This window comes from Mirounga leonina, unplaced genomic scaffold (assembly GCF_011800145.1).
Source record: "Mirounga leonina isolate KUSES-001 unplaced genomic scaffold, KU_Mleo_1.0 Mir_91, whole genome shotgun sequence".
Taxonomy (NCBI): domain Eukaryota; kingdom Metazoa; phylum Chordata; class Mammalia; order Carnivora; family Phocidae; genus Mirounga; species Mirounga leonina.
In genome coordinates, this window is record NW_023270839.1 from 4,118,303 (window position 1) to 4,140,428 (window position 22,126).

A 22,126-nucleotide genomic window follows, 5' to 3' on the forward strand; every position below is an offset into this window, starting at 1 on the left:
TAAGGCAATTAATAACAAAAGCAAAGAAACACATCAACAACAATACAATAATAGTGGGGGACTTTAACACCCCCCTCACTGAAAGGGACAGATCATCTAAGCAAAAGATCAACAAGGAAATAAAGACTTTAAATGACACACTGGACCAAATGGACTTCACAGACATATTCAGAACATTCCACCCCAAAGCAACGGAATACACATTCTTCTCTAGTGCCCATGGAACATTCTCCAGAATAGATCACATCCTAGGTCATAAATCAGGTCTCAACCGGTACCAAAAGATTGGGATCATTCCCTGCCTATTTTCAGACCACAATGCTTTGAAACTAGAACTCAATCACAAGAGGAAAGTTGGAAAGAACTCAAATACATGGAGGCTAAAGAGCATCCTACTGAAGAATGAATGGGTCAACCAGGAAATTAAAGAAGAATTAAAAAAATACATGGAAACCAATGAAAATGAATACACAACTGTTCAAAATCTTTGGGATGCAGCAAAGGCAGTCCTAAGAGGAAAGTATATAGCAATACAAGCCTTTCTCAAGAAACAAGAAAGGTCTCAAGTACACATCCTAACCCTACACCTAAAGGAGCTGGAGAAAGAACAGCAAATAAAGCCTAACCCAGCAGGAGAAGAGAAATAATAAAGATCAGAGCAGAAATCAATGAAATAGAAACTAAAAGAACAGTAGAACAGATCAACGAAACTAGGAGCGGGTTCTTTGAAAGAATTAACAAGATTGATAAACCCCTGGCCAGACTTATCAAAAAGAAAAATGACCCAAATCAACAAAATCATGAACGAAAGAGGAGAGATCACAACCAACACCAAAGAAATACAAACAAGTATAAGAACATATTATGAGCAACTCTATGCCAGCAAATTAAATTACCTGGAAGAAATGGATGCATTCCTAGAGATGTATTAACTACCAAAACTGAACCAGGAAGAAATAGAAAACCTGAACAGACCTATAACCACTAAGGAAATTGAAGCAGTCATCAAAAATCTCCCAAAAAACAAAAGCCCAGGGCCAGATGGCTTCCCAGGGGAATTCTACCAAACATTTCAAGAAGAATTAATACCTATTCTTCTGAAACTCTTCCAAAAAATAGAAATAGAAGGAAAACTTCCAAACTCAATTTATGAGGCCAGCATTACCTTGATCCCAAAACCAGACAAAGACCCCATCAAAAAGGAGAATTACAGACCAATATCCCTGATGAACATGGATGCCAAAATTCTCACCAAAATATTAGCCAATAGGATCCAACAGTACATTAAAAGGATTCTGCACCATGACCAAGTGGGATTTATCCCTGGGCTGCAAGGTTGGTTCAACATCCGCAAATCAATCAACGTGATACAATACATTAACAAAAGAAAGAACAAGAATCATATGATCCTCTCAATAGATGCAGAAAAAGCATTTGACAAAGTACAGCATCCTTTCTTGATCAAAACTCTTCAGAGTATAGGGATAGAGGGTACATACCTCAATATCATAAAAGCCATCTATGAAAAACCTACAGCGAATATCATTCTCAATGGGGAAAAACTGAGAGCTTTCCCCCTAAGGTCAGGAATGCGGCAGGATGTCCACTATCACCACTGCTATTCAACATCATATTGGAAGTCCTAGCCACAGCAATCAGACAACAAAAAGAAATCAAAGGCATCCAAATCGGCAAAGAAGAAGTCAAACTCTCACTCTTTGCAGATGAAATGATACTTTATGTGGAAAACCCCAAAGACTCCACCCCAAAACTGCTAGAAGTCATACAGGAATTCAGTAAAGTGGCAGGATATAAAATCAATGCACAGAAATCAGTGGCATTCGTATACACCAACAACAAGACAAAAGAAAGAGAAATTAAGGATTCAATCCCATTTACAACTGCACTCAAAACCATAAGATACCTAGGAATAAATCTAACCAAAGAGACAAAGGATCTGTACCCAGAAAACTATAAAATACTCAGGAAAAAAATTGAGGAAGACACAAAGAAATGGAAAAACGTTCCATGCTCATGGATTGGAAGAACGAATATTGTGAAGATGTCAATGCTACCTACAGCAATCTACACATTCAATGCAATCCCCATCAAAATACCATCCACTTTTTTCAAAGAAATGGAACAAATAATCCTAAAATTTGTATGGAACCAGAAAAGACCGCGAATAGCTAGAGGCATGTTGAAAAAGAAAAGCAAAGCCGGCGGCATCACAATTCCAGACTTCAAGCTCCATTACAAAGCTGTCATCATCAAGACAGTATGGTACCGTCACAAAAACAGACACATAGATCAATGGAACAGAATAGAGAGCCCAGAAATGGACCCTCAACTCTATGGTCAATTCATCTTCGACAAAGCAGGAAAGATTGTCCAATGGAAAAAAGACAGTCTCTTCAACAAATGGTGTTGGGAAATTTGGATAGCCACATGCAGAAGAATGAAACTGGACCATTTCCTTACACCACACACAAAAAGAGACTCCAAATGGTTGAAAGACCTCAATGTGAGACAGGAGTCCATCAAAATCCTAAAGGAGAACACAGGCAGCAACCTCTTCAACCTCAGCCGAAGCAACTTCTTCCTAGAAACATCGCCAAAGGCAAGGGAAGCAAGGGCAAAAATGAACTCTTGGGACTTCATCAAGATAAGAAGCTTTTGCAAAGCAAAGGAAACAGTTAACAAAACCAAAAGACAACCGACAGAATTGGAGAAGATACTTGCAAATGACATATCAGATAAAGGCCTAGTATCCAAAATCTATAAAGAACTCATCAAACTCAACACCCAAAGAATAAAGAATCCAATCAAGAAATGGGCAGAAGACTTGAACAGACATTTTTCCAAAGAAGACATCCAAATGGCCAACAGACACATGAAAAAGTGCTCAGTATCGCTCGGCATCAGGGAAATCCAAATCAAAACCTCAATGAGATACCACCTCACACCAGTCAGAATGGCTAAAATTAAAAATTCAGGAAACAACAAATGTTGGCGGGGATGCGGAGAAGGGGAACCCTCCTCCACTGTTGGTGGGAATGCAAGCTGGTGCAGCCACTCTGGAAAACAGTATGGAGGTTCCTCAAAAAGTTGAAAATAGAGCTACCATATGATCCAGCAATTGCACTACTGGGTATTTACCCCAAAGATACAAAAGTAGGGATCCGAAAGGGTACGTACACCCCGATGTTTATAGCAGCAATGTCCACAATAGCCGAACTGTGGAAAGAGCCAAGATGTCCATCGACAGATGAATGGATAAAGAAGAGGTGGTATATATATACAATAGAATATTATGCAGCCATCAAAAGGAATGAGATCTTGCCATTTGCATCGACATGGATGGAACTGGAGGGTATTATGTTGAGTGAAATAAGTCAAAAAGAGAAAGACATGTATCATATGACCTCACTGATATGAGGAATTCTTAATCACAGGAAACAAACTGAGGGTTGCTGGAGTGGGGGGTGGGGTGGGAGGGATGGGGTGACTGGGTGATAGACACTGGGGAGGGTATGTGCTCTGGTAAGTGCTGTGAATTGTGCAAGACTGTTGAATCTCAGATCTGTACCTCTGAAACAAATAATGCAATATATGTTAAGAAAAAAAAGAAGAAGGTAGCAGGAGGGGAAGAATGAAGCAGGGGAAATCGGAGGGGTAGACGAACCATGAGAGACGATGGACTCTGAAAAACAAACTGAGGGTTCTGTAGGGGAGGGGGGTGGGAGGATGGGTTGGCCTGGTGGTGGGTATTGAGGAGGGCACGTTCTGCATGGAGCACTGGGTGTTATGCACAAACAATGAATCATGGAACACTACATCTAAAACTAATGATGTAATATATGGGGATTAACATAAGAATTAAAAAAAAAATGTTTGCCCTCAGACTAGCCTTAATAAACCATATTCATTCTTTAGAAGTCAAATTATGGTCAATCAGTGTAGCATGAAATAGAAAATGTATATACTTCCATGTGTTTCAGTTTATAACTCTATAACAGCATTTACTACGATATATTCAATCACTTTATTTGAATGTACACATAAACTCCTAAGGAAGGCAATTTGTACGAATAACACTTGGCACCCTGGCTGGCATAGTCGATTCTCAAATGCATGAATAAATGAATAACCAGAAACTGAGCTATAGGGGAGAGTAAGGGATAATTATACTATATATTATTTTCTAAATGTATACTCTTACCCAGTCATTATACACTTTAATAATATTATTCTGCTTGGGGTGACTGGGTGGCTCAGTCAGTTATGTGTCTACCTTTGGCTCGGGTCCTGGAATCGAGCTCTGCATCTGGCTCCCTGCTCAGAGCAGAGTCTGCTTGTCATTCGCCCTTTCCTTTTGCCCCTACCTCCACTCATGTGAGCACACGTGCTCTCTCTCTTTCAAATAAATAAAATCTTTAATGTTGGGGTTAATGTAGAGTATGAAATCAGCCATAATACCTGACTTGCTAAAATGTAACAGGGAGGCCGCTGGGGGAGAGGGCAGGTTTCAGAGAAGGGTGTCGGCCTTTGGAATGCCCAGGCCTGGCAGGACCACATTGCCTTGGAATGCCACGGGGAGTTGCCTTCCCGGAAGCTTTCTTAGTGCAAACAGCAGCCCTGGGATCTAAGAGATGTATGCATTGTCCCTTAGGTAATGTTTAGCAGAACTCCTAGAACACGCAGATTAGCATATCGTATCTTTCCCATAAACAGACCCTCCCAGTTCCAGTAAGACACTTTGTCACACATCCCGTGCTTGAGAAACAGTGATAAATGAACAGTCCATAAATGGAACCAACAAGTATTTTATCCAGGTATATATATCCAAAGCATTTGAACTTCCATTATACCATACACCTAGGAATTGTATGATTTCACTAACTCTTTTTACTTGAGAATAAGAAACAGTGAGTGGCATGACCACAGTAACAGAGGCAAAACCTTAATCCAGTGTTCATTTGGCACAAAGAAAGGATTATCACTCAGTCTGTATTCTTTTTGTGTTCTGTCTGTATTAAAGAACCCTGACTAATAATGTCTAGCTAAGCAAATGGCTACAAACCTCTAAGACACATGAAGTTAACAGAGTTAATAGGAAGGGGAAAGAAATGGCCAGGGCAGAGTAAAAACAGCATGCCAAAGAGCCCCCGGCAAATAGTTGAAGCGAATAAATAAAAGGCTATGACAAGATTTAGGGAAAAATGTTCCCTGGGAACTCCAGGAAAAGCCACAAAGGACTGCAGTTTTGATGCTACCTGTAGGGACCAGGGAGATTATTATTCCATTGACGTGGAAGATATTTACTACATCGGTCCTTCCTGCCTAAGGTAGGTACCAATGATGTGCGCTATTAATACAAGCTGGTACTTCTGTTATGGGAGATGAACAGGTTTAAGGGGTAATGTTCTATTCACTGGTTTATTACAGAGAATGAAGAGATACTAGTATGATAGAAGAATTATGCACAAAAGGCTGGAAAGAATAGTCTGAGGAGAAAAAAGAGAAAGCTGTAGTTTTGACATACATCTTGGGCTTTTGTGGGGCTTTCTTGAGTCTTCATAGCAGACATGGTTGGGAAATTTTTACAGGCTTAAAATGAACATTGAAGAGGTGCAGGCTGCTGCCCAACTATGGATATTTTAACAAATAAAATTGGGGAATAATAGCTAACTTGAAGTCACTTGCTGATAAAGAACAGAAACAAGCAAACCCTGCCACCCATCACAAGGAAAGAATGGGGCTGAGGCTCAACCATTTGGTACCTATTGTGATCCCTGTACCTGTGCAGGAAGAGAAAACTAAAGAGGGTTAGGTGTGGCGGCCCATGAAGCCCAAAAATTTGTCATTGGTAGGTCAAAGACAGCATAATGACTGGCTATATCTAGAATAGTGCCAGGGAATGGGGTTTCATAATTTTGCTCTCTTCTCATGTAACTTCTGCTTTGGCAGTTCAGATGTATGCCTAAAGTCTATGCACAATATTTTAAATGGCTGTAACCACTCCTGCCAGACTGTAAACTAGCCCATTTTAGATTGAAATTTACTACAGAAATCAGGGGCAAGTTGACAAATAAAAGCGTATGTCACAGCAAAGAGAAATAACAGTAACTTTATAAAACTGGTATGTATACAGGCTCACCTGAAGGAGAATCTAAAACTTCTGAAGTCAAATCATGTCATCCAAGGCAAAAAATCAGAAGTTGGAATGACTTTTTACGTTAACAAATAAGTCGACAAGTATTTGAAAAGTTAGGACAATAAAAGGGCCTATCTTAGCTTTTTTTTTTTTTTGGTATAAGAACAAAGAAAGGATAAAGTTGCCTGCATCTTCTCCAGGTGAACTTTACAGTGAAAAGAGCAAAACAAATATGAAAAACAGACAACTTCAAAATAGAGAACACAGTAGGAGATTACCTTGGTACTTAGTTTATAGATCTATGCCATAATTACTTATAAAACGGAGAACTGGGGGGAAAAAGTGTTATCATTGCAAAATCACTGTTCACTACCTTTTGGGTCTAATACAAAATAGAAAATGTATAAGACAGACCAAAATTACCCTAGTAGTGAGTTTCCTATTTATGGAAGTGGCCAAGAAAAAGCTACCAGAGATATTGGAAAGAGACAGTTTTCAGTGGCTGTAAGTTCTAATAGATGAACTCTAAGGTATCTTCCAAATATTAGTACTACTAAGTGCTAAGAAATCATTGTTATCTTTATTATCATAAGGAAGCATGCTATTTATTATATTCTATGTCCATGTTAACATTAGTATACATAAGTTTAGGCAGAAAACTCAAATAGGCTGCTTTTTTCCTGTCTCAGAATAGGTCCTTAACCATTGGATAACTTTGAATGATTCAATTCTTTGCTTCTTTCATTCTTGTCTAATTAAACATATATTAAGCAAACACATAAGCTTTAAAGTCAGAGCTCATGTGAATACAAATGATGATAAAAAGATGATGCAATTATATCACCCTTAATGTTTATATAAAAAATCAAGATAAGATTTTTGGTGTATCATGTAGTTTAGGAAGCCATATGCTTGTCAGCTATTTTAATTAATAAAATACATAAGAACCTCTCACTAGAAAGAGTAAATGTTGAGTTTAAGTACTTCCTATTAATTCTACCACCCACTCCTACCCAAAGTAACACCATCAGCACCTCCACAATAATTACATCTCTTACAAATGAGTGGTTATAGTGTTATGGTGGAAGGAGACTGAATTAGAAGATGGGAGAAATTCGGCTTATAAAAACTGTGAACAATTTCTTTTTGAGATAGGCTTAAAGAGGAACCCACGTTACCCACAAAATTTCTTAATATTCTGTCTGATAAGCAATCTCCTTATTTTTGAATAGAAGGACCACAGTTAAGACATCTGATTACTATAATATATATCCTTATATAAAGTATAAATATTAATTTGTATATTATAAAATTTTCTCAAATGTAGAAGATACACAAAAGGCACTTAATAAATATTTTATTTTATTTATTTCTTTTAGAGAAAGAGAGACAGCAAGCATGCAGGTGGAGAGGGAGGGGCAGAGGGAGAGGGAGAGAATCTTAAGTACACTGCACAGCCAAAGTGGAGCCCGAGGTAGGGCTTGATCTCACAACCCTTAGATCATGACCTGAGCTGAATGAAATTAAGAGTCTGATGCTTAACAGACCCAGGCACCCTAATAAATTTTTTTAAAGATTTTATTTATTTATTTGAGAGAGAGAGAATGAGAGAGAGCACATGAGAGGGGGGAGGGTCAGAGGGAGAAGCAGACTCCCTGCCAAGCAGGGAGCCTGATATGGGACTCGATCCAGGGACTCCAGGATCATGACCTAAGCCGAAGGCAGTTGCTTAACCAACTGAGCCACCCAGGCACCCACCCTAATAAATATTTTTAAAAGAACACCTTTTAGTTGTTCACTGAAAGAGCATACATGATGAATTGTGATCTCCCCGACCCAACTCTCAAAACAAGCAGACAAATACATGGATATAGAAAACAATAAATTGTTTAACATGTCTATACTAATTACAATGTACAAAATCCTAGTTATAGCTCTGAAAGTGGTGCATAAAGTCCAGTTTTAGGCATACATATAAACAATAAGAGCAAACATTAAAATAGGAAAATTTCCTGTCAACATGAATTATGGCGAAGAGTATCAAGAGACATGGGGCGCCAGGGTGGCTCAGTTGGTTAAGCGACTGCCTTCAGCTCAGGTCATGATCCCAGCATCCTGGGATCGAGCCCCCACATCAGGCTCCATGCTCAGCAGGGAGTCTGCTTCTCCCTCTCCCTCTGCCTGCCTGCCTGTCTGCCTGTTTGCCTACTTGTGATCCCCCTCTCTCTCTCTCTGTCAAATAAATAAATAAAATCTAAAAAATAATAATAATAATAAAAAGAGTATCAAGAGACAAATAAGATGTAAGTTGATAAATATGAAGGAGAAAGTACAGGCCTTAGCTATTACACTAGAATTGCTTCTCAAAATAAAATTTAAGAGAGATTATACCTTTAAAAATTACCAATGGCTTCTATTAATACAAATTTAATTGTAAGTTTCTATACAGTATGTTGTTGGGCATGATTGAAATTCCAAATACTCTTCATTATATTAGAACTGCGAGCAAAGACTTTTCGAAGCCTCCAGATGCAACACTTTGATGTCTACAGTGTGAGGACTATTTCAACAAGAGATGTTGGGTAGACAAGCAGAAATACAGTTGACGGGCAGAAGAATGTAGGCTACCATGGAGTTAAGGAGACAACAAGCAACTAACTTAAGAAAAATGAGAAAGGACAGATTTAAAAGAAATTGAATACATTTAAACTTAAAAAAAATCATAATTTCATGACAAACAATAGCACTATCTTGCCCATTTTACATACACCAAATGTGTTGGTAGAAATTATCACGTTAATGCACAGAATAGCTGGTCTCTGATATGGAGTGGAAGTGGGAGGTATTATTCCTGCTTAGAAGTTGCTAAAAGTCACACAACAATTCAGTGATTTTCTGAGTAAGATCAGAATCCAAGCAATCATAACTTTAAATTTTCTAATTTATTTCTTAGCTTGTATTGCCAATACAAAATATTTTTAATTTCTTCCCCTATTCAACTGGCTGAACACTTTACCATTTGCTGATGTCAGTTTGTTACCTTTGAATAAGGATTAGCTGCTTATGAAAAGCATTATTTCTCTTTAACTTCTGAGGACTTCAGAGTACACAACATTGCAAAAGACATATGAGGTAGGGTGCTATTATCATAGGCTAGAAACACCCAGAAAACAAAAGACATTATTACTTCTCAACTCTTTTGAAAGGCAAATATGTAATATGTGTCTAAACATCAAACTGATGGAATGATATGTACTGATCTATGACAATGATTTAAAATATTCCCTTAACACTACTTTTCATATTAGATCTTAATTGAGAGAGGACACTAACATAAATGACTCTTTTACAATAAAAGGCAGTGATTGCCTCTCAACTCAAGGCAGTAAGGCAGTGTCACTTCATTTCAGTGTAGCCATCACAAGCATAACCAAGGTAGCCATTTCTCAAGTCATGTCATAAAATTAAATTAAAAACAAAAAACAAAAACCAACAACTTCATAATGACTGATGGCCTCCGGGGAGCTCTACATTAAATAAATAAGCAAATAAATAAGCAAACACACAATAAATATATATCCCTATTATGTGGAGTAATCGATGTTTGTTAGACAAAAACTATGACTTGGATTAAATTTTTTTTCTGCATTAGCCGAAGAAAAACAGAAAAATCTTAGCGGAGTAGACTGCCTACATGTTAAGGATTCCTGAAGTCGGCAAAGGACAATGCTTCCTAGTATTTATTAGCATAGGGAAGGTGCTCCTGCTGTTCCTAAAGCTTACAACACACTGTCAGCCATCATGCTTTAAATGAAAACATTCTGGAACAATCTTCAACTACCTGGCTCCCAAGCCAGCCAGCATGTCAACAACTGAAAGTCAATGTTACCTGTGTCTCTTCTTTTAGCGGGAGGCTTACTTAACAGTGGTATCTCCACAGTCATCCTTGGCACACCTGGTCACAGACACACATGATTTACACAGCTGCACAGTCTGGGTTTGTGCTGAGACAGATTTTAGCAGATGAGGCATAAAATTTGAAAATACACAGCCAGGGAGATGGGTAGTATGAAAAGCCTCCGTTCCATAAAAATCGGTCTTCAGATTTTGTTCATAAGTCTTTCCAACTAAGTAGAAAAGTGACAAAGTTCTGAAAAAATATATGAGTATGCTGTAAGATAAATAGATTAGCTAGCATGAGCTGGCATAAGTAAATATTCACCATTTAGATGTATCATTATACATAATAATTGAATGAACACATTGGCCAGGATAATGCTGGAAAAAACAAAATATGAAATTAGGCCTATGAAAACATGAGGGACAAACTGAGAAAAGATAAACAAAGGTATCTACATTTACCTTGCTCAGAAGGTAAAGTGGGAGTTAATATGGGGGGGCCATCCAGGAGATTCACCTAGCTGTGCTTGTTGTCAGACCTGAGGTGTTGTGCAAAATTGCTCTATAAAAAAAAAGGGGAGAGATAGAAATCATGAATTTGTTAATGTGTCTTCTTCTGTGTGCCTTTTTAGTCCAGCACTATTGTACCCAGGTAAATCCCAGTTATTAAATAATAATTTATATTGCACTATCTCCCTTGGAGAAAAGATTTATCCATAAAAAATCTTAGGGATACACCATGAATGATCTTTCTTATTCAGTTCATATAAAATGAACCAGTTTTAATTTTAATAATATTATTTAGTTAATGATGTCACTTTTTCTTTATCATTAATATCTTTTAGTTCAAAATATACTGGGATGCTAATATATTGAAATCTTTTATTTTATCAACTAAATGCTAACGATACTATACAGACACATGTACCTCAGTACTTTCCCCCAAAACTTTACTACTTTTTATATTATTTTAAACATATGTACAGATTAATAAGGACAATAGCATTGGAATCTTAATTTAGGACATAAGAAGAAGCCTGATATATGCAAAAAATAAAAAAATAAACATAATCACTAAATAATTGTCAAGTCTAAAGCTAATCTTGGATGAGCAAATGATGTAGAAATTAACACTTTGAATTGTTTGTCAAAATAAAGTGGTACAATTTGAGTCCACTCAGCCTAGATGCCGATTATTCCAAGGAGCCTTTCAACATATCCCAACTTTAAGTAACAATTCACTTTTCTGAAGTCTCAGAGCCATTTATCCATACCTGTTTTATGAAAAAAATATTATCTTTCAACCATTCCATATAATTCAACGTGTACTTTATCTCTTCCATTCCTCTAGAAAGTTTTCAGGGTAAGAGATTTATCTGATTTTTTTCCTAAGTGGTTAATTTTTGATGCGCACTATTTTTAAATGGATGAATGACGCAGTTGTTATAAGGTATTAGGTTATCTCCCAGGGCTACAATTCTCATCTGGGGCCCTTTATTACCTTCTTCCAAGGTCACTGATTGTTGACAGATTTCAGTCTCTTGAGGGTGTGGAACTGAGATCCTTCTTTTCTGACACATCAATTCCTTCAAATTCAAGCAAACAAAGGACAATTGCATCTTTTTTATGCTTTGAATTTTTCTGAATTCCCTTTCTACCTTGCCTTTTGCTCTTAAGGGATCGTGTGATTATATTGGGCCCCTGCTGCTGGATAATCCAGGGTAATCTCTCTGTTTTAAATTCACCTAATTGGTTAATTTAATTACATATACAAAATTCCTTTTGACATGATAAATAACATATTCACAGTCTGGGGATCAGGGGAACAAGATATGGAATCATCTTGGAAGGCATAATTCACCTATCATACCCATCTTATCTAAAATTTTATCATCTAATATATATTTATTTGAATATGTAAGCAGACTTTTATTAGATTACTATTCCTGAAGATGAGAATATATTCACTTTTCACATTTGTATATCAGCATGAGTTAGCTTAGTCAGAATTTTCACTTTTAAAAACTAATATACGCGCTTAAGGAATAAGAGTTGTAGAGATACAAAGGAAAATACAGAATGATGGTGTCATTTTATAGCATGCACAGGTATTTCCCAGGGGAAAACCAAAGAATCACCTGAGTGGACTACTAAAGTGTGGTATTCTGGAAAGGGATGTTAGAAAGTAGAAAAGTGAGGGGGACAGAGACAATAAAGAACCATCAATAGCTTCCTAAGGGCTGTGAATTATTGAAATGAACTAGGTAAGCTAACCAGATCTTGGATTTCCCCTCCTCCTTTATCAGTTACTCAAGCGCCACACAGACACACACCGACACAGACAGACGGTCAGAGAGACAGACAGACACACACACAGATATGAAAGAACCTAGACCCAGGGGTACAAGAAACCATTCTAATAAGTTTCTGGAGTTGAGAAACCTGCACAATCTTTTTGTAAAATAACAACAGAGTTGGGATTGAGGTAGAGGGGGATTTAGGATAGAAGGAAAGATACAATATGCAAGTACTTCTAATGGTTTCAAAACACCCCTTAACTTCCAGGAATAACCCTGTCTATTCAATTATTGTAATGTATATATAAAGAAAGAAATAATTTTCTTTTGGAACAAATATTGAGTTCACAATAATCCAATTACAACCTCAACAGGGAGAAAAACCAATCTCTGTTTCACTTCACTGCACCACAGTATTTAATCTTTTTCTATTGATAGTGCATGCAATTTCCATTAGAAGAGTTTTAAACATCAGAGGTAACATTTGGAGGCGGCAGCAGATTCACAGCAGCTCTTTAATATTTGGTCACTTCATAATTAGATTATAACTTTACAAGAAAGCACATACGAGGCACTGGGTCACAGCTTTAAAGTTATAAAACCAATAAAATTATCCAGGGTGTATCATTATTTTGAAATGACTTATAAGCAGTTTCATTTTACTGCCAAACATTTTTATAATTCCTTTCCCAAAGACAAATGTGTTCAGCTTGATTTGTGTTTGTCTTTGCATTTAATCATGTTTGCAGTCCTTTTTTGAATTTACAATTAATCCTCTTTACATTTATGTAACACTGTTCTAAACTTTTTCCTCCTAAATTCATCTTGGTGGGTGATTGCTTATTATATTTTTATGCTGTTGTAATTATTATATATACATAGTGCTTTGAGCATCCTGACAGAAGGTGTTTTACAATTGTATTATTTTATTGCTCAAACATTTGCAAATAACATATTCATAAAGTCTAAAACATGTAAATGTGACACAGATTCTAATGTGGTTCAGAAAAAGACTAGATCAGGAATGTTTTCTGTAAATGTAAATTAGCATTTTACATACTACTGACCAGACTGCCTCTGATATGTGTGTGAATTTAGTCACCTTCCCTCAGAGGGTTAGTAGAGCAGGCATTTATAGATCAAAACAAAATACAGCAATAGACAGGTGAGGCTAAAAGTGAATGGATTTTTCTTTGTCTGTTTTGGTGGCGGTGGTATTCTAAAAGAAGATTTAAAAAAACAGAAATTTTAAGGAAAACAATGGGTATGAGGAGGAGGAAACCGGGACTTAGCTATAGTTTTTCCAATTACTGAGTTTACCAACATATTATTCAAAGTGATGTTAAGAAGTTTCTCCCCTCTAGATTATCATTCACAACAGAATACATAAATGGGAAAAACAGCAAGTGCAGACCAGAACCCAATAAAAGCCTCTAGGGTAGACATTTTGCTTTTCCTCTATTCTGACTGTGGAGAAGATGTGGATCAGACTCTCATTTTGCTTCCTAAGAACTTCCCCCATGATACTCCACAACTTACCCTATATAGTATTGCTTTTCCCTTATCCTGTATGACAGTATCTGAAGTAAATACTGGGTGGCATGCCCCGCTACTGTTCTCCTGTATGCTTTGCCTATGCAATTTTGCAGCCCTGAAATAAATATACACTTGTAGTCTTGGCTTTTAGTGTGGACTTGTAGTTTCTTTGTCAATACACTTTTCTCAGGAATTTTTTTAAGTGTCTCTATTCTCAGATAACATGATTGCTTATGCTGTAAATCCTTTAGACTATACGATGAAAGTTCTTGGTACTAATAAGTGATACGGCAATATCACTGGGTACAAAGTCAATATACAAATATCAACTGTATTTCTACATACTAGTAATAAACAGGTAGTCAAAATTATAATAGTGACATTTATAATGGCACTGGAAAATAACAAAATAGGTATAAATTTAGCAAAATATGTACAGGCACTGTACACTGACCACTAGAAGACATCAATAAAAAACTAAGAGAACTAAATGAGACATATACCATGTTCATTTATCAGATGATTCTTAAGATCTTTATTTTTTTTCCAAATTGATCTATAGGTCTAATATAATCCAAACTAAAACCACAATATGATTATTGTAATCTGACAAAATGATTCTAAATTTCATATGAAAAGAAAAAGGAATAACAAAAACAGTTTTGAAGAGAAGGGCAAAGTTGGAAGTCTCATTCTATTTGATACAAAGCTATAATAATCAAGTGTGGCATTAGTGAAAGGACAGACAGATAAAAAAATGGGGCAAAATAAAATATCCACAAATAGAGACACATAACCATAATCAACTGATTTTTGTCAAATATGCAAAGGCAAGTCAATGAAGAAAAAAACCTTTTAACAAAAGCTGCTGGAACATTTGCATATCCACATGCAAGAAAAAATAAAGAAGCTTTGAGCAAACCTCCCATCTCATATAATAATTAACTCAAACAGAACATAAACCTAAATGCAAAATGTAAAACTCTAAAACTTCTAAAGGAAAATATAGATCATTTTGGAGACCCTTGGAATAGGCTAAGGGCTCTTAGTTATAACATTAAAAGCATGATCTCCAAAGAATGTACTGAGATTAGACTTAATCAAAATAAAAACTTTTTTTTTCTATGAATGACGTTTTGAAAGATTTAAAAGACAAACTATAGACTATGAAAAGATATTGGCATGGGTGAGGTCTCACAAGGAACCTGGATCCATAGAATATAGAGAAACTCAAAACTAAGAAAACCCAATGAAAAAACTGAAGAAAATGTTTGAAAAGACACTTCACCAAAGAAAATATATGAGTGGCAAATAAGTACATGAAAAGTTGTTCCATATTACTAGTCATTAGGTACAGTATAAATTAACACCATAAAGAGATACAGATTGGCAAATAACCTCTATCCGACTGACAAACAGCAACCTGATAAAGCCACATGTGCTGGAGAGTTTGCAGAGCAACCATAAATTTCATACATTGCTGCTAGCAATGCAAAAATGGTGCAGCCAAGAGTTTAACATTTTTTAATAAAACTGAACATACACGTACCATATGACTCAATAATCCCCCACGTAGGTATTCATCCAGGAGAAATAAAACTTATGTTCATAAAAATCCTGTACATGGATGTTTATAGTAGTTTTATTCATATACTGCAAAAACTGAAAACCACCTAAATGCCCTTCAGCTAGTAAAAGGATAAAAAGACTGTGGTGAATCCATACAATGCAGTATCACTCAGCAATAAATGGGAACAGATTGATAGAAACAACAGTATGTACATACTTCAAGTGCATTATAGTAAGGGAAAGAAGCCAGTCTTCAAAGGCTTTGTACTTCATGATTCCATTTGCATGCCATCCTGGAAAAGGCAAAACTATAGAGAATAAGAAAAGATGATAGATGCCAGGTTTTAGGGATGGGGAAAAGGCTGATTACAAAAGGGCACCACTGGAGAATATTCTGGATGATGGAACTGCCCCATAAATTGTTCATTGTAGTAGTTATACAACTCCATGCATTTGTCAAAACTCATAGAAGAATTGTATACCAAAAAGATGAATTTTACCATATGTAAATTTAACATGCATAAGTAAAAATTAAAAATTAACAGGGAAATTTTGAAATACACTACTTAAATTTTTAAACATTGTCAATAATAGAATTAGAGAGCAAGAAAACTACTGTGGAAATAGCATAATAATAATAATGAGTCAATAGGTGTTTATTTGATCTAGAGAGACAGTAATATAACTATATTATTTAGAGATATTAATCAAGAGAATTAAAAAGGGAAATGGTTATTCCTGAGAAAGTATTATAGGGTGAGCTGTACACTTGCTTCATCAGTCATGACTGAATTTTTTAAGTATATATATATAATATATATACATACATATACATCTCTTTTAATAAAAATAAACTATGTAGTGTTTATAGGAATTGTATTAAGATGACAGATGGTATATATTAAATAAATCTAATTTAATGATGTGAATTTAGTAATATTTATATAATCCTTCTGATGCCTTCAGAATATATGAAGATGAAGCCATTTTTTTCAGTTTATTCAAAGTTGATTTCTGGATGTGTTAGATCTCAAATCATAATTATTTATGAATCTTGTATATAAAGCAAACAGACAATTTGAGCAACATTCTTTATACACCCATATCCTAATCTTATTTTTTGTCAGCTTATCTTGCATCATTCTTTGCAGTCTGTAAAGTCATCTATGAGGGTACTTGGGGAATGCTAAAAGTTCTAATAAAGTAATTAATCCACTACAAGATGTGTGTCCCATAGACTTTGTACATGACATAAAATTCTCAATACAGGAAAAAAAAAAATGAATTCTACCATACAGGGTATAGACCTCAAGAGCAGGCTGGTAAGACAAACTCCTGTTTGAAAATATAGCATACATCTTGGTCCAACTTTTTTAGTATACTTTTTTTCTCTAAACTCTCAGGAAACCCTACCAAATATTATTCTGGCCCCGATAAATATGCTCTTGTCCTTTCTAAATATAATACCACTTTTCTCATGGAAAAGATGGTTTGCATCACAAAGTATTATTAAATAACATACCACTGTCATGACAAATGCTTAGAAACCTGCCTATATTTTCCTTGTATATCTCAACCCTATCAAAATCAACTTTCTGTCAACTTTCATGCTTAGAAACCAAGGATTACCTATTGATTCTGACAAAGACAGCTCTGACTACTAAAAGAGGCAAAAGTTATAAGACCTACTAAGCTGAAATTATTGACCTCTTTTACAAAAGCTTCAATTCTATTTTGGAGAATGTTTTATTTTGTTTTTTTTTTATGTTTTTTTAATATGGATTTTCTACAATTTAATACAGTTCCTGCATATACTTTTTGAATTCAATTAATTTCATGATAAAATCAGAAGGAGGATCCCAAGTGTCACATTATACAAACTAAACACTTACTGAGAAACAATAATACACAGCCCTCTTTATCCTATTTCTTATGGCATAAGGCATGCTGATTCATATATCAGTATTCTGAACCTGTCTTTGTTTTGAACAACATTGCAATAATAACCAGAGGTGGAAAGCTTATTGAGGGAGGGGGAGGAATTACATTCCAACAAAGAAATATATTTCATTTTAAGTACCCGGGGGGGTTATTTTATAAGAAAGTATGAAATTAAAAAAAAATACAGTTTGGCAGTGGCCTTTATGTCTAGAATATTGCTTTCTCAATATAACCCCCATTGAGGCAAAAGTAATATTAACAAATGATAAAGTTTTGCTGTAATTCTTAGTGTTTTAATAAACATAGTTATAACATGCCAAGTAAATTAAACTCCTTAATCTTTTCCCCCTATTTTACTCTAACACTGCATTGCTGTACTTGGAAAATGATCATTCCACAAACAAAGTCACTAATCATCCAAGACTGATTAAAAAGAAAAAAAGTTTTCTTGATTCCTTGTGACCCCTAAACTGAAGTCTTTGAATAGGAGATTAAAGCTTAATTATTTTGATGTACCAGTTCAGTGTTATCAATCTGGCCTCTTCACCATTTCGAAAGTGTAAATTGCTTGAGTAAAATAGGTGAACGCTCTGTCCTTTCCCTTTTTAAAGAATTCACATTTTCAATTTCCAGATGAAAAATAATACCCTGACTAAATGCTAATCATACTTTCTGCTGACAAAGATAGAATAAACCAGGAGATTATCTAGAATACTAAGGGGATAGCAGTATGAATAAATCAATACTGCCCCTACATATATTACTAATCTTCTTTGGTACATAAAACACAAAGTTTTTTGAAAAAAATGTAGACTACTTTGAGATAAGGTTTAATGTGCTCTCTCAATCTTAAGAATAGTTTTCTTTGCTCACCTATTTTAAGTATGAAAAAGAATCTGAGAACAGTCGGTGCCCCCTACCCCATCACTATTATCTACTCAGCACTGCTCTACCCAGGTAACCACATCAATGTCATCTATGGATTTCCAAATATCTATGCTACATAAATATTGCCTTATAGAAATTTTAACATGAAACTGAATATTTTTTCTTGAAATCATAGTTTATATATTGATCCACACACATGTATATAGAGTTGGTATGTTATTCTATTATGTATCAATGTTCCATAATTTATTTAAATTGCTACCTATGTGTCCAGAAACAGCCATGTCCTGATGTTGATCACAGCCCCCTTCTGTTCTCTCTTATGGAGAATTTCCTTTCAATACCTCTTGAGTCCTTCCCCACTAGCCATTCACAAGAGAAACAGATCTCATGCAAGGTTGCTTGAGTTCAAATTTTGGCTCCATCATTTTTCACCATATGAATTTTAGTCATATTATTGAACTTCTCTAAGCATCAGCTTGTACTTCAGTAAAAATATATAATAATTTCTCATAAGTTTTAAAAATCATAAAATTTATGAAACATACTTAGCACAGTCCTTGGTACATTCTAAGTGCTTTATGAATAAACAGTGTAGATACTGATACCCTTATGCCCAAAGGCCTTCTGGGACAGGAGGTAAAATCATCACTACAGATGAAGTTTTAAATATATCCACCAAGAGCTATAGCCCTGGTCTGGACATGTGCCAATCTACAGAGTGGCAGGAATTTCCTAATATCTACATAACTACAATGAGAAGATGGGTCTTGCCACAACGGGGTACTGCTCTAAAATGATTAGACCCTTCCCCTTTAGAGGCAGTAAGTTGCCAATAACTTTTAAATTGTAGACTCAAACTCTAAGACCCCACATGCCTACTAATAACCTCTATATGAACATTAATTTACATATATCAAGCAGTACAACTGTCTGGCTTACATTCAGGTAACTTGTATGCATGACTGTTAACCTTGCCTCTGCCCACACTGCGGATTCAGTTGTGCCCAATAAAGTGATATGAAACTCCCTTATTCCCAGAACTAAACAGCAAATTGTCCTTGTATTTAACTGCTCTGTAAATAAATGAGGGTGGGAGGCTGGGGGGGGGGGCCCACCATTCTCTTCTGTAGCATGTAATTTGGAGCCCAAATGAAATGGAAACTCATTCTCTTATTCTCTAAGTAGTCTTAGCTCCTGTGCAGCACTGCTTGAGTGTCTCATATTACCTCATTTATTTCCACAATATCCATGTGTAAGGTGGCTATTAGTATCCACATACTACAGAAGAAGGGTAAGAAGCTTAAGAAACATAGATAACTTCTTCAAAGTCTCAAAATTATTGACAGAGCTAGTATTTAAGTGTAGGTTTTTCTACCACATTATATTGTCTCTCATGAATAAGTAGAGAATTTGTGTGAAACTGACTAAATTCTGCAAAGGTCTTAACTAAACCAAATTCGGTTCTTCTTTTCTACAAGAAAAAAGTCTATGTTCAGGGAACCTAATGTTATACTATGTTGAGCAGTACATTAGAACGTAAAACACAATAACTGTTGACACATTTTCAAAGGTATCAGTCAGGAAGGTAACCACGTAGTAGGTACTCCCAAAGTTGGAATGGCAAACACTTCTAAATGAGCAGATACGATGACACAAGAAAATTTACATAAAATAATGTAGGTGATCAAATTAGCACATTAAAGCCAGGGAGACTGAATACTTTCAGACCTCTAGTTAGAGTACTGTTTGTGCTCAAAATGGCTGTACATTGGTGGATCAAACAGTGCATGTTTAAATGATCACCACTATTCTATAATCCAGACAGAACGTATGAACACTGGCTGGTCTCCAGTAAGGAACATCCTTCTAAGCCACTGAACAAAACTTTTCCGTAAAGGAATTAAGTGTATAAACTTGTCCTCAATAGAACTATGCTTCAAATCAGTGCTTCCAAGTTATGGCCTAATTTTAATGATAGGAATTTACAGTGTTCAAATCGCCTTCACATTCCTTTACTCACTTGGGCCTCACAAGAACCCTTTCCTCTTGACAAGGTGAATACCACTCTCTCATTTTTTGAGAAAATAGCATTGGATTTGAAGTTAATGCATCTGCCCAAAGATTCTTCTTTCCATTATTAAGAAAGGACACAGTTTCCTTACCCTCAGCCAAATGTTCTTCTAGTGATCATGGTAATGGTGATGAAATAAGAACATCTACAATAACACAGTAGCAGTATTAATAGCCTTGTGTTCCCAAGCATGTATGCAAAAATCCCTTTGGTGTAGGCTTAATGATGACATATTACCTCATCTAATCCTTATAACAGTGCTATGAAATAAATGTTATCTTAAGTAAATCAGGAAACTGAGGCAGGGAGAGGTTTAAATACTTTCCTACATCACATAGCTCATAAGTACCACAGTAAAAACTTAGATGCTTCTCAAGGTAACACTGCTTATCAGAGATACAGTTCAAAAATAGCCCGTGTACTGGTCTCCTCTAATTTTACTGTTCAAATTAGGATAAAGTCTATATTGTATTTAGGACATGAATTATTATTTCATAATTTTCTAATTTAAATCTGACATCATCAGTCTTTAAATATCATATAAAAAGTATTTGCCTTTATTAGGATAAGGGTTTTTGGGGTGCTTTGCTATAGCTGCTTTGGAGCATCTCCTCTTCTGATCACACTAACAAATGAATAAAAAAAAATGTTTAAGGCAGAAGAACATTTTATTCTCCAGCTCTACAAGTTTTAGTCTCTCTGTATTTCTCTGCGCATCTCCCTAGGTCTTGCCTTCTTTCTCTTTTCCTCTGATCTCTCAGTCCAGATCACTGATATACCTAATTTCAAAGACTCATTTCCATTACAGTTAATTCAACAAATGTTAAGAACTTAAAATACTGGAATACTTTATTAAGTGCTATGAGTACAGCAATGAGTGAAGTAAACATGGCATCTTCCCTAACAGGTAAAGGGACTTTATATAAAGATACTGACATTAAGCAAATGCATTAATAATTGAATAATGGTCAAAAAGCAGTATGGAGAAAAGTAGGATTCATGATGATATGTGAACTTTAATTAAAGAGAGGTTCATGTAACCAGTGAACTCAAGAAAGGTCTCCCTGATGAAGTAATTTTTAGGTGAAATTTGAAATGTGAGTAGGAATTATGCATATTAATAGGGTAGGGAACTTGTCCAAAGGCCCTGAGGCAGGAAGGTACTGAATTAAAATACTGGAGCTAAAGTTTAGAGAAGAAGGATTAGAGTCCACTAGCCTACTGAGATAAATGTATGCCTTATTTATGATACTCACTTTCCTCTGTAATTGAAAGAAGCAATTGAAGATTGTAAGCAAGAAAGGATTTTCTGTTTAAAAACACACACCAGTAAATGGGGAAAGAATTGATTGGAGGCCCCAAGACTATTTTTGAGATCAGTTACGCAAAAGTTACAAAATCTTAGGCAAGAAATACTGGTAGTTAAAATTAGAATTGCATCAGTGGGTATGGAGAAATGGCACACGATTAGGAGTCTACACACTTGGTCATTTATTGGGAAGAGTAAAAGAGCTAGAAGAGTCAAGAATAAATTCAAATATTTTGGCATGAAAAACTGGATACAAATTTTTTAAATTTTTGAAATATTAGAAATCAAGTTTAAAACATGTTCACTTTGAGATACCAAGGAGAAATTAGGAAGTTGAGGGGAAAAAAGCTATATGAAACAGAAAAGAAATATGGAAAGTCAAATTGTTGTATATTTAAACTACTCAATAATTAAAAGGAGCAAATATTTAGTGCATGCAAAAACATGAATGAGTC

The 22,126-nt window shown here is 35.6% G+C and overlaps 1 long non-coding RNA gene across 1 annotated transcript in view; it reads right to left on the reverse strand.

The window, feature by feature from the left end:
* The window catches only part of LOC118003047, a 452,014-nt gene that overhangs the window by 76,706 nt on the left and 353,182 nt on the right, over window positions 1-22,126 (reverse strand). The window contains exons 6-7 of the long non-coding RNA XR_004677248.1: window positions 10,520-10,619; window positions 10,047-10,307 (exon numbers count right to left, since the gene is read on the reverse strand). This is a non-coding gene — a long non-coding RNA (uncharacterized LOC118003047). The remainder of the gene's footprint in view (window positions 1-10,046; window positions 10,308-10,519; window positions 10,620-22,126) is intronic.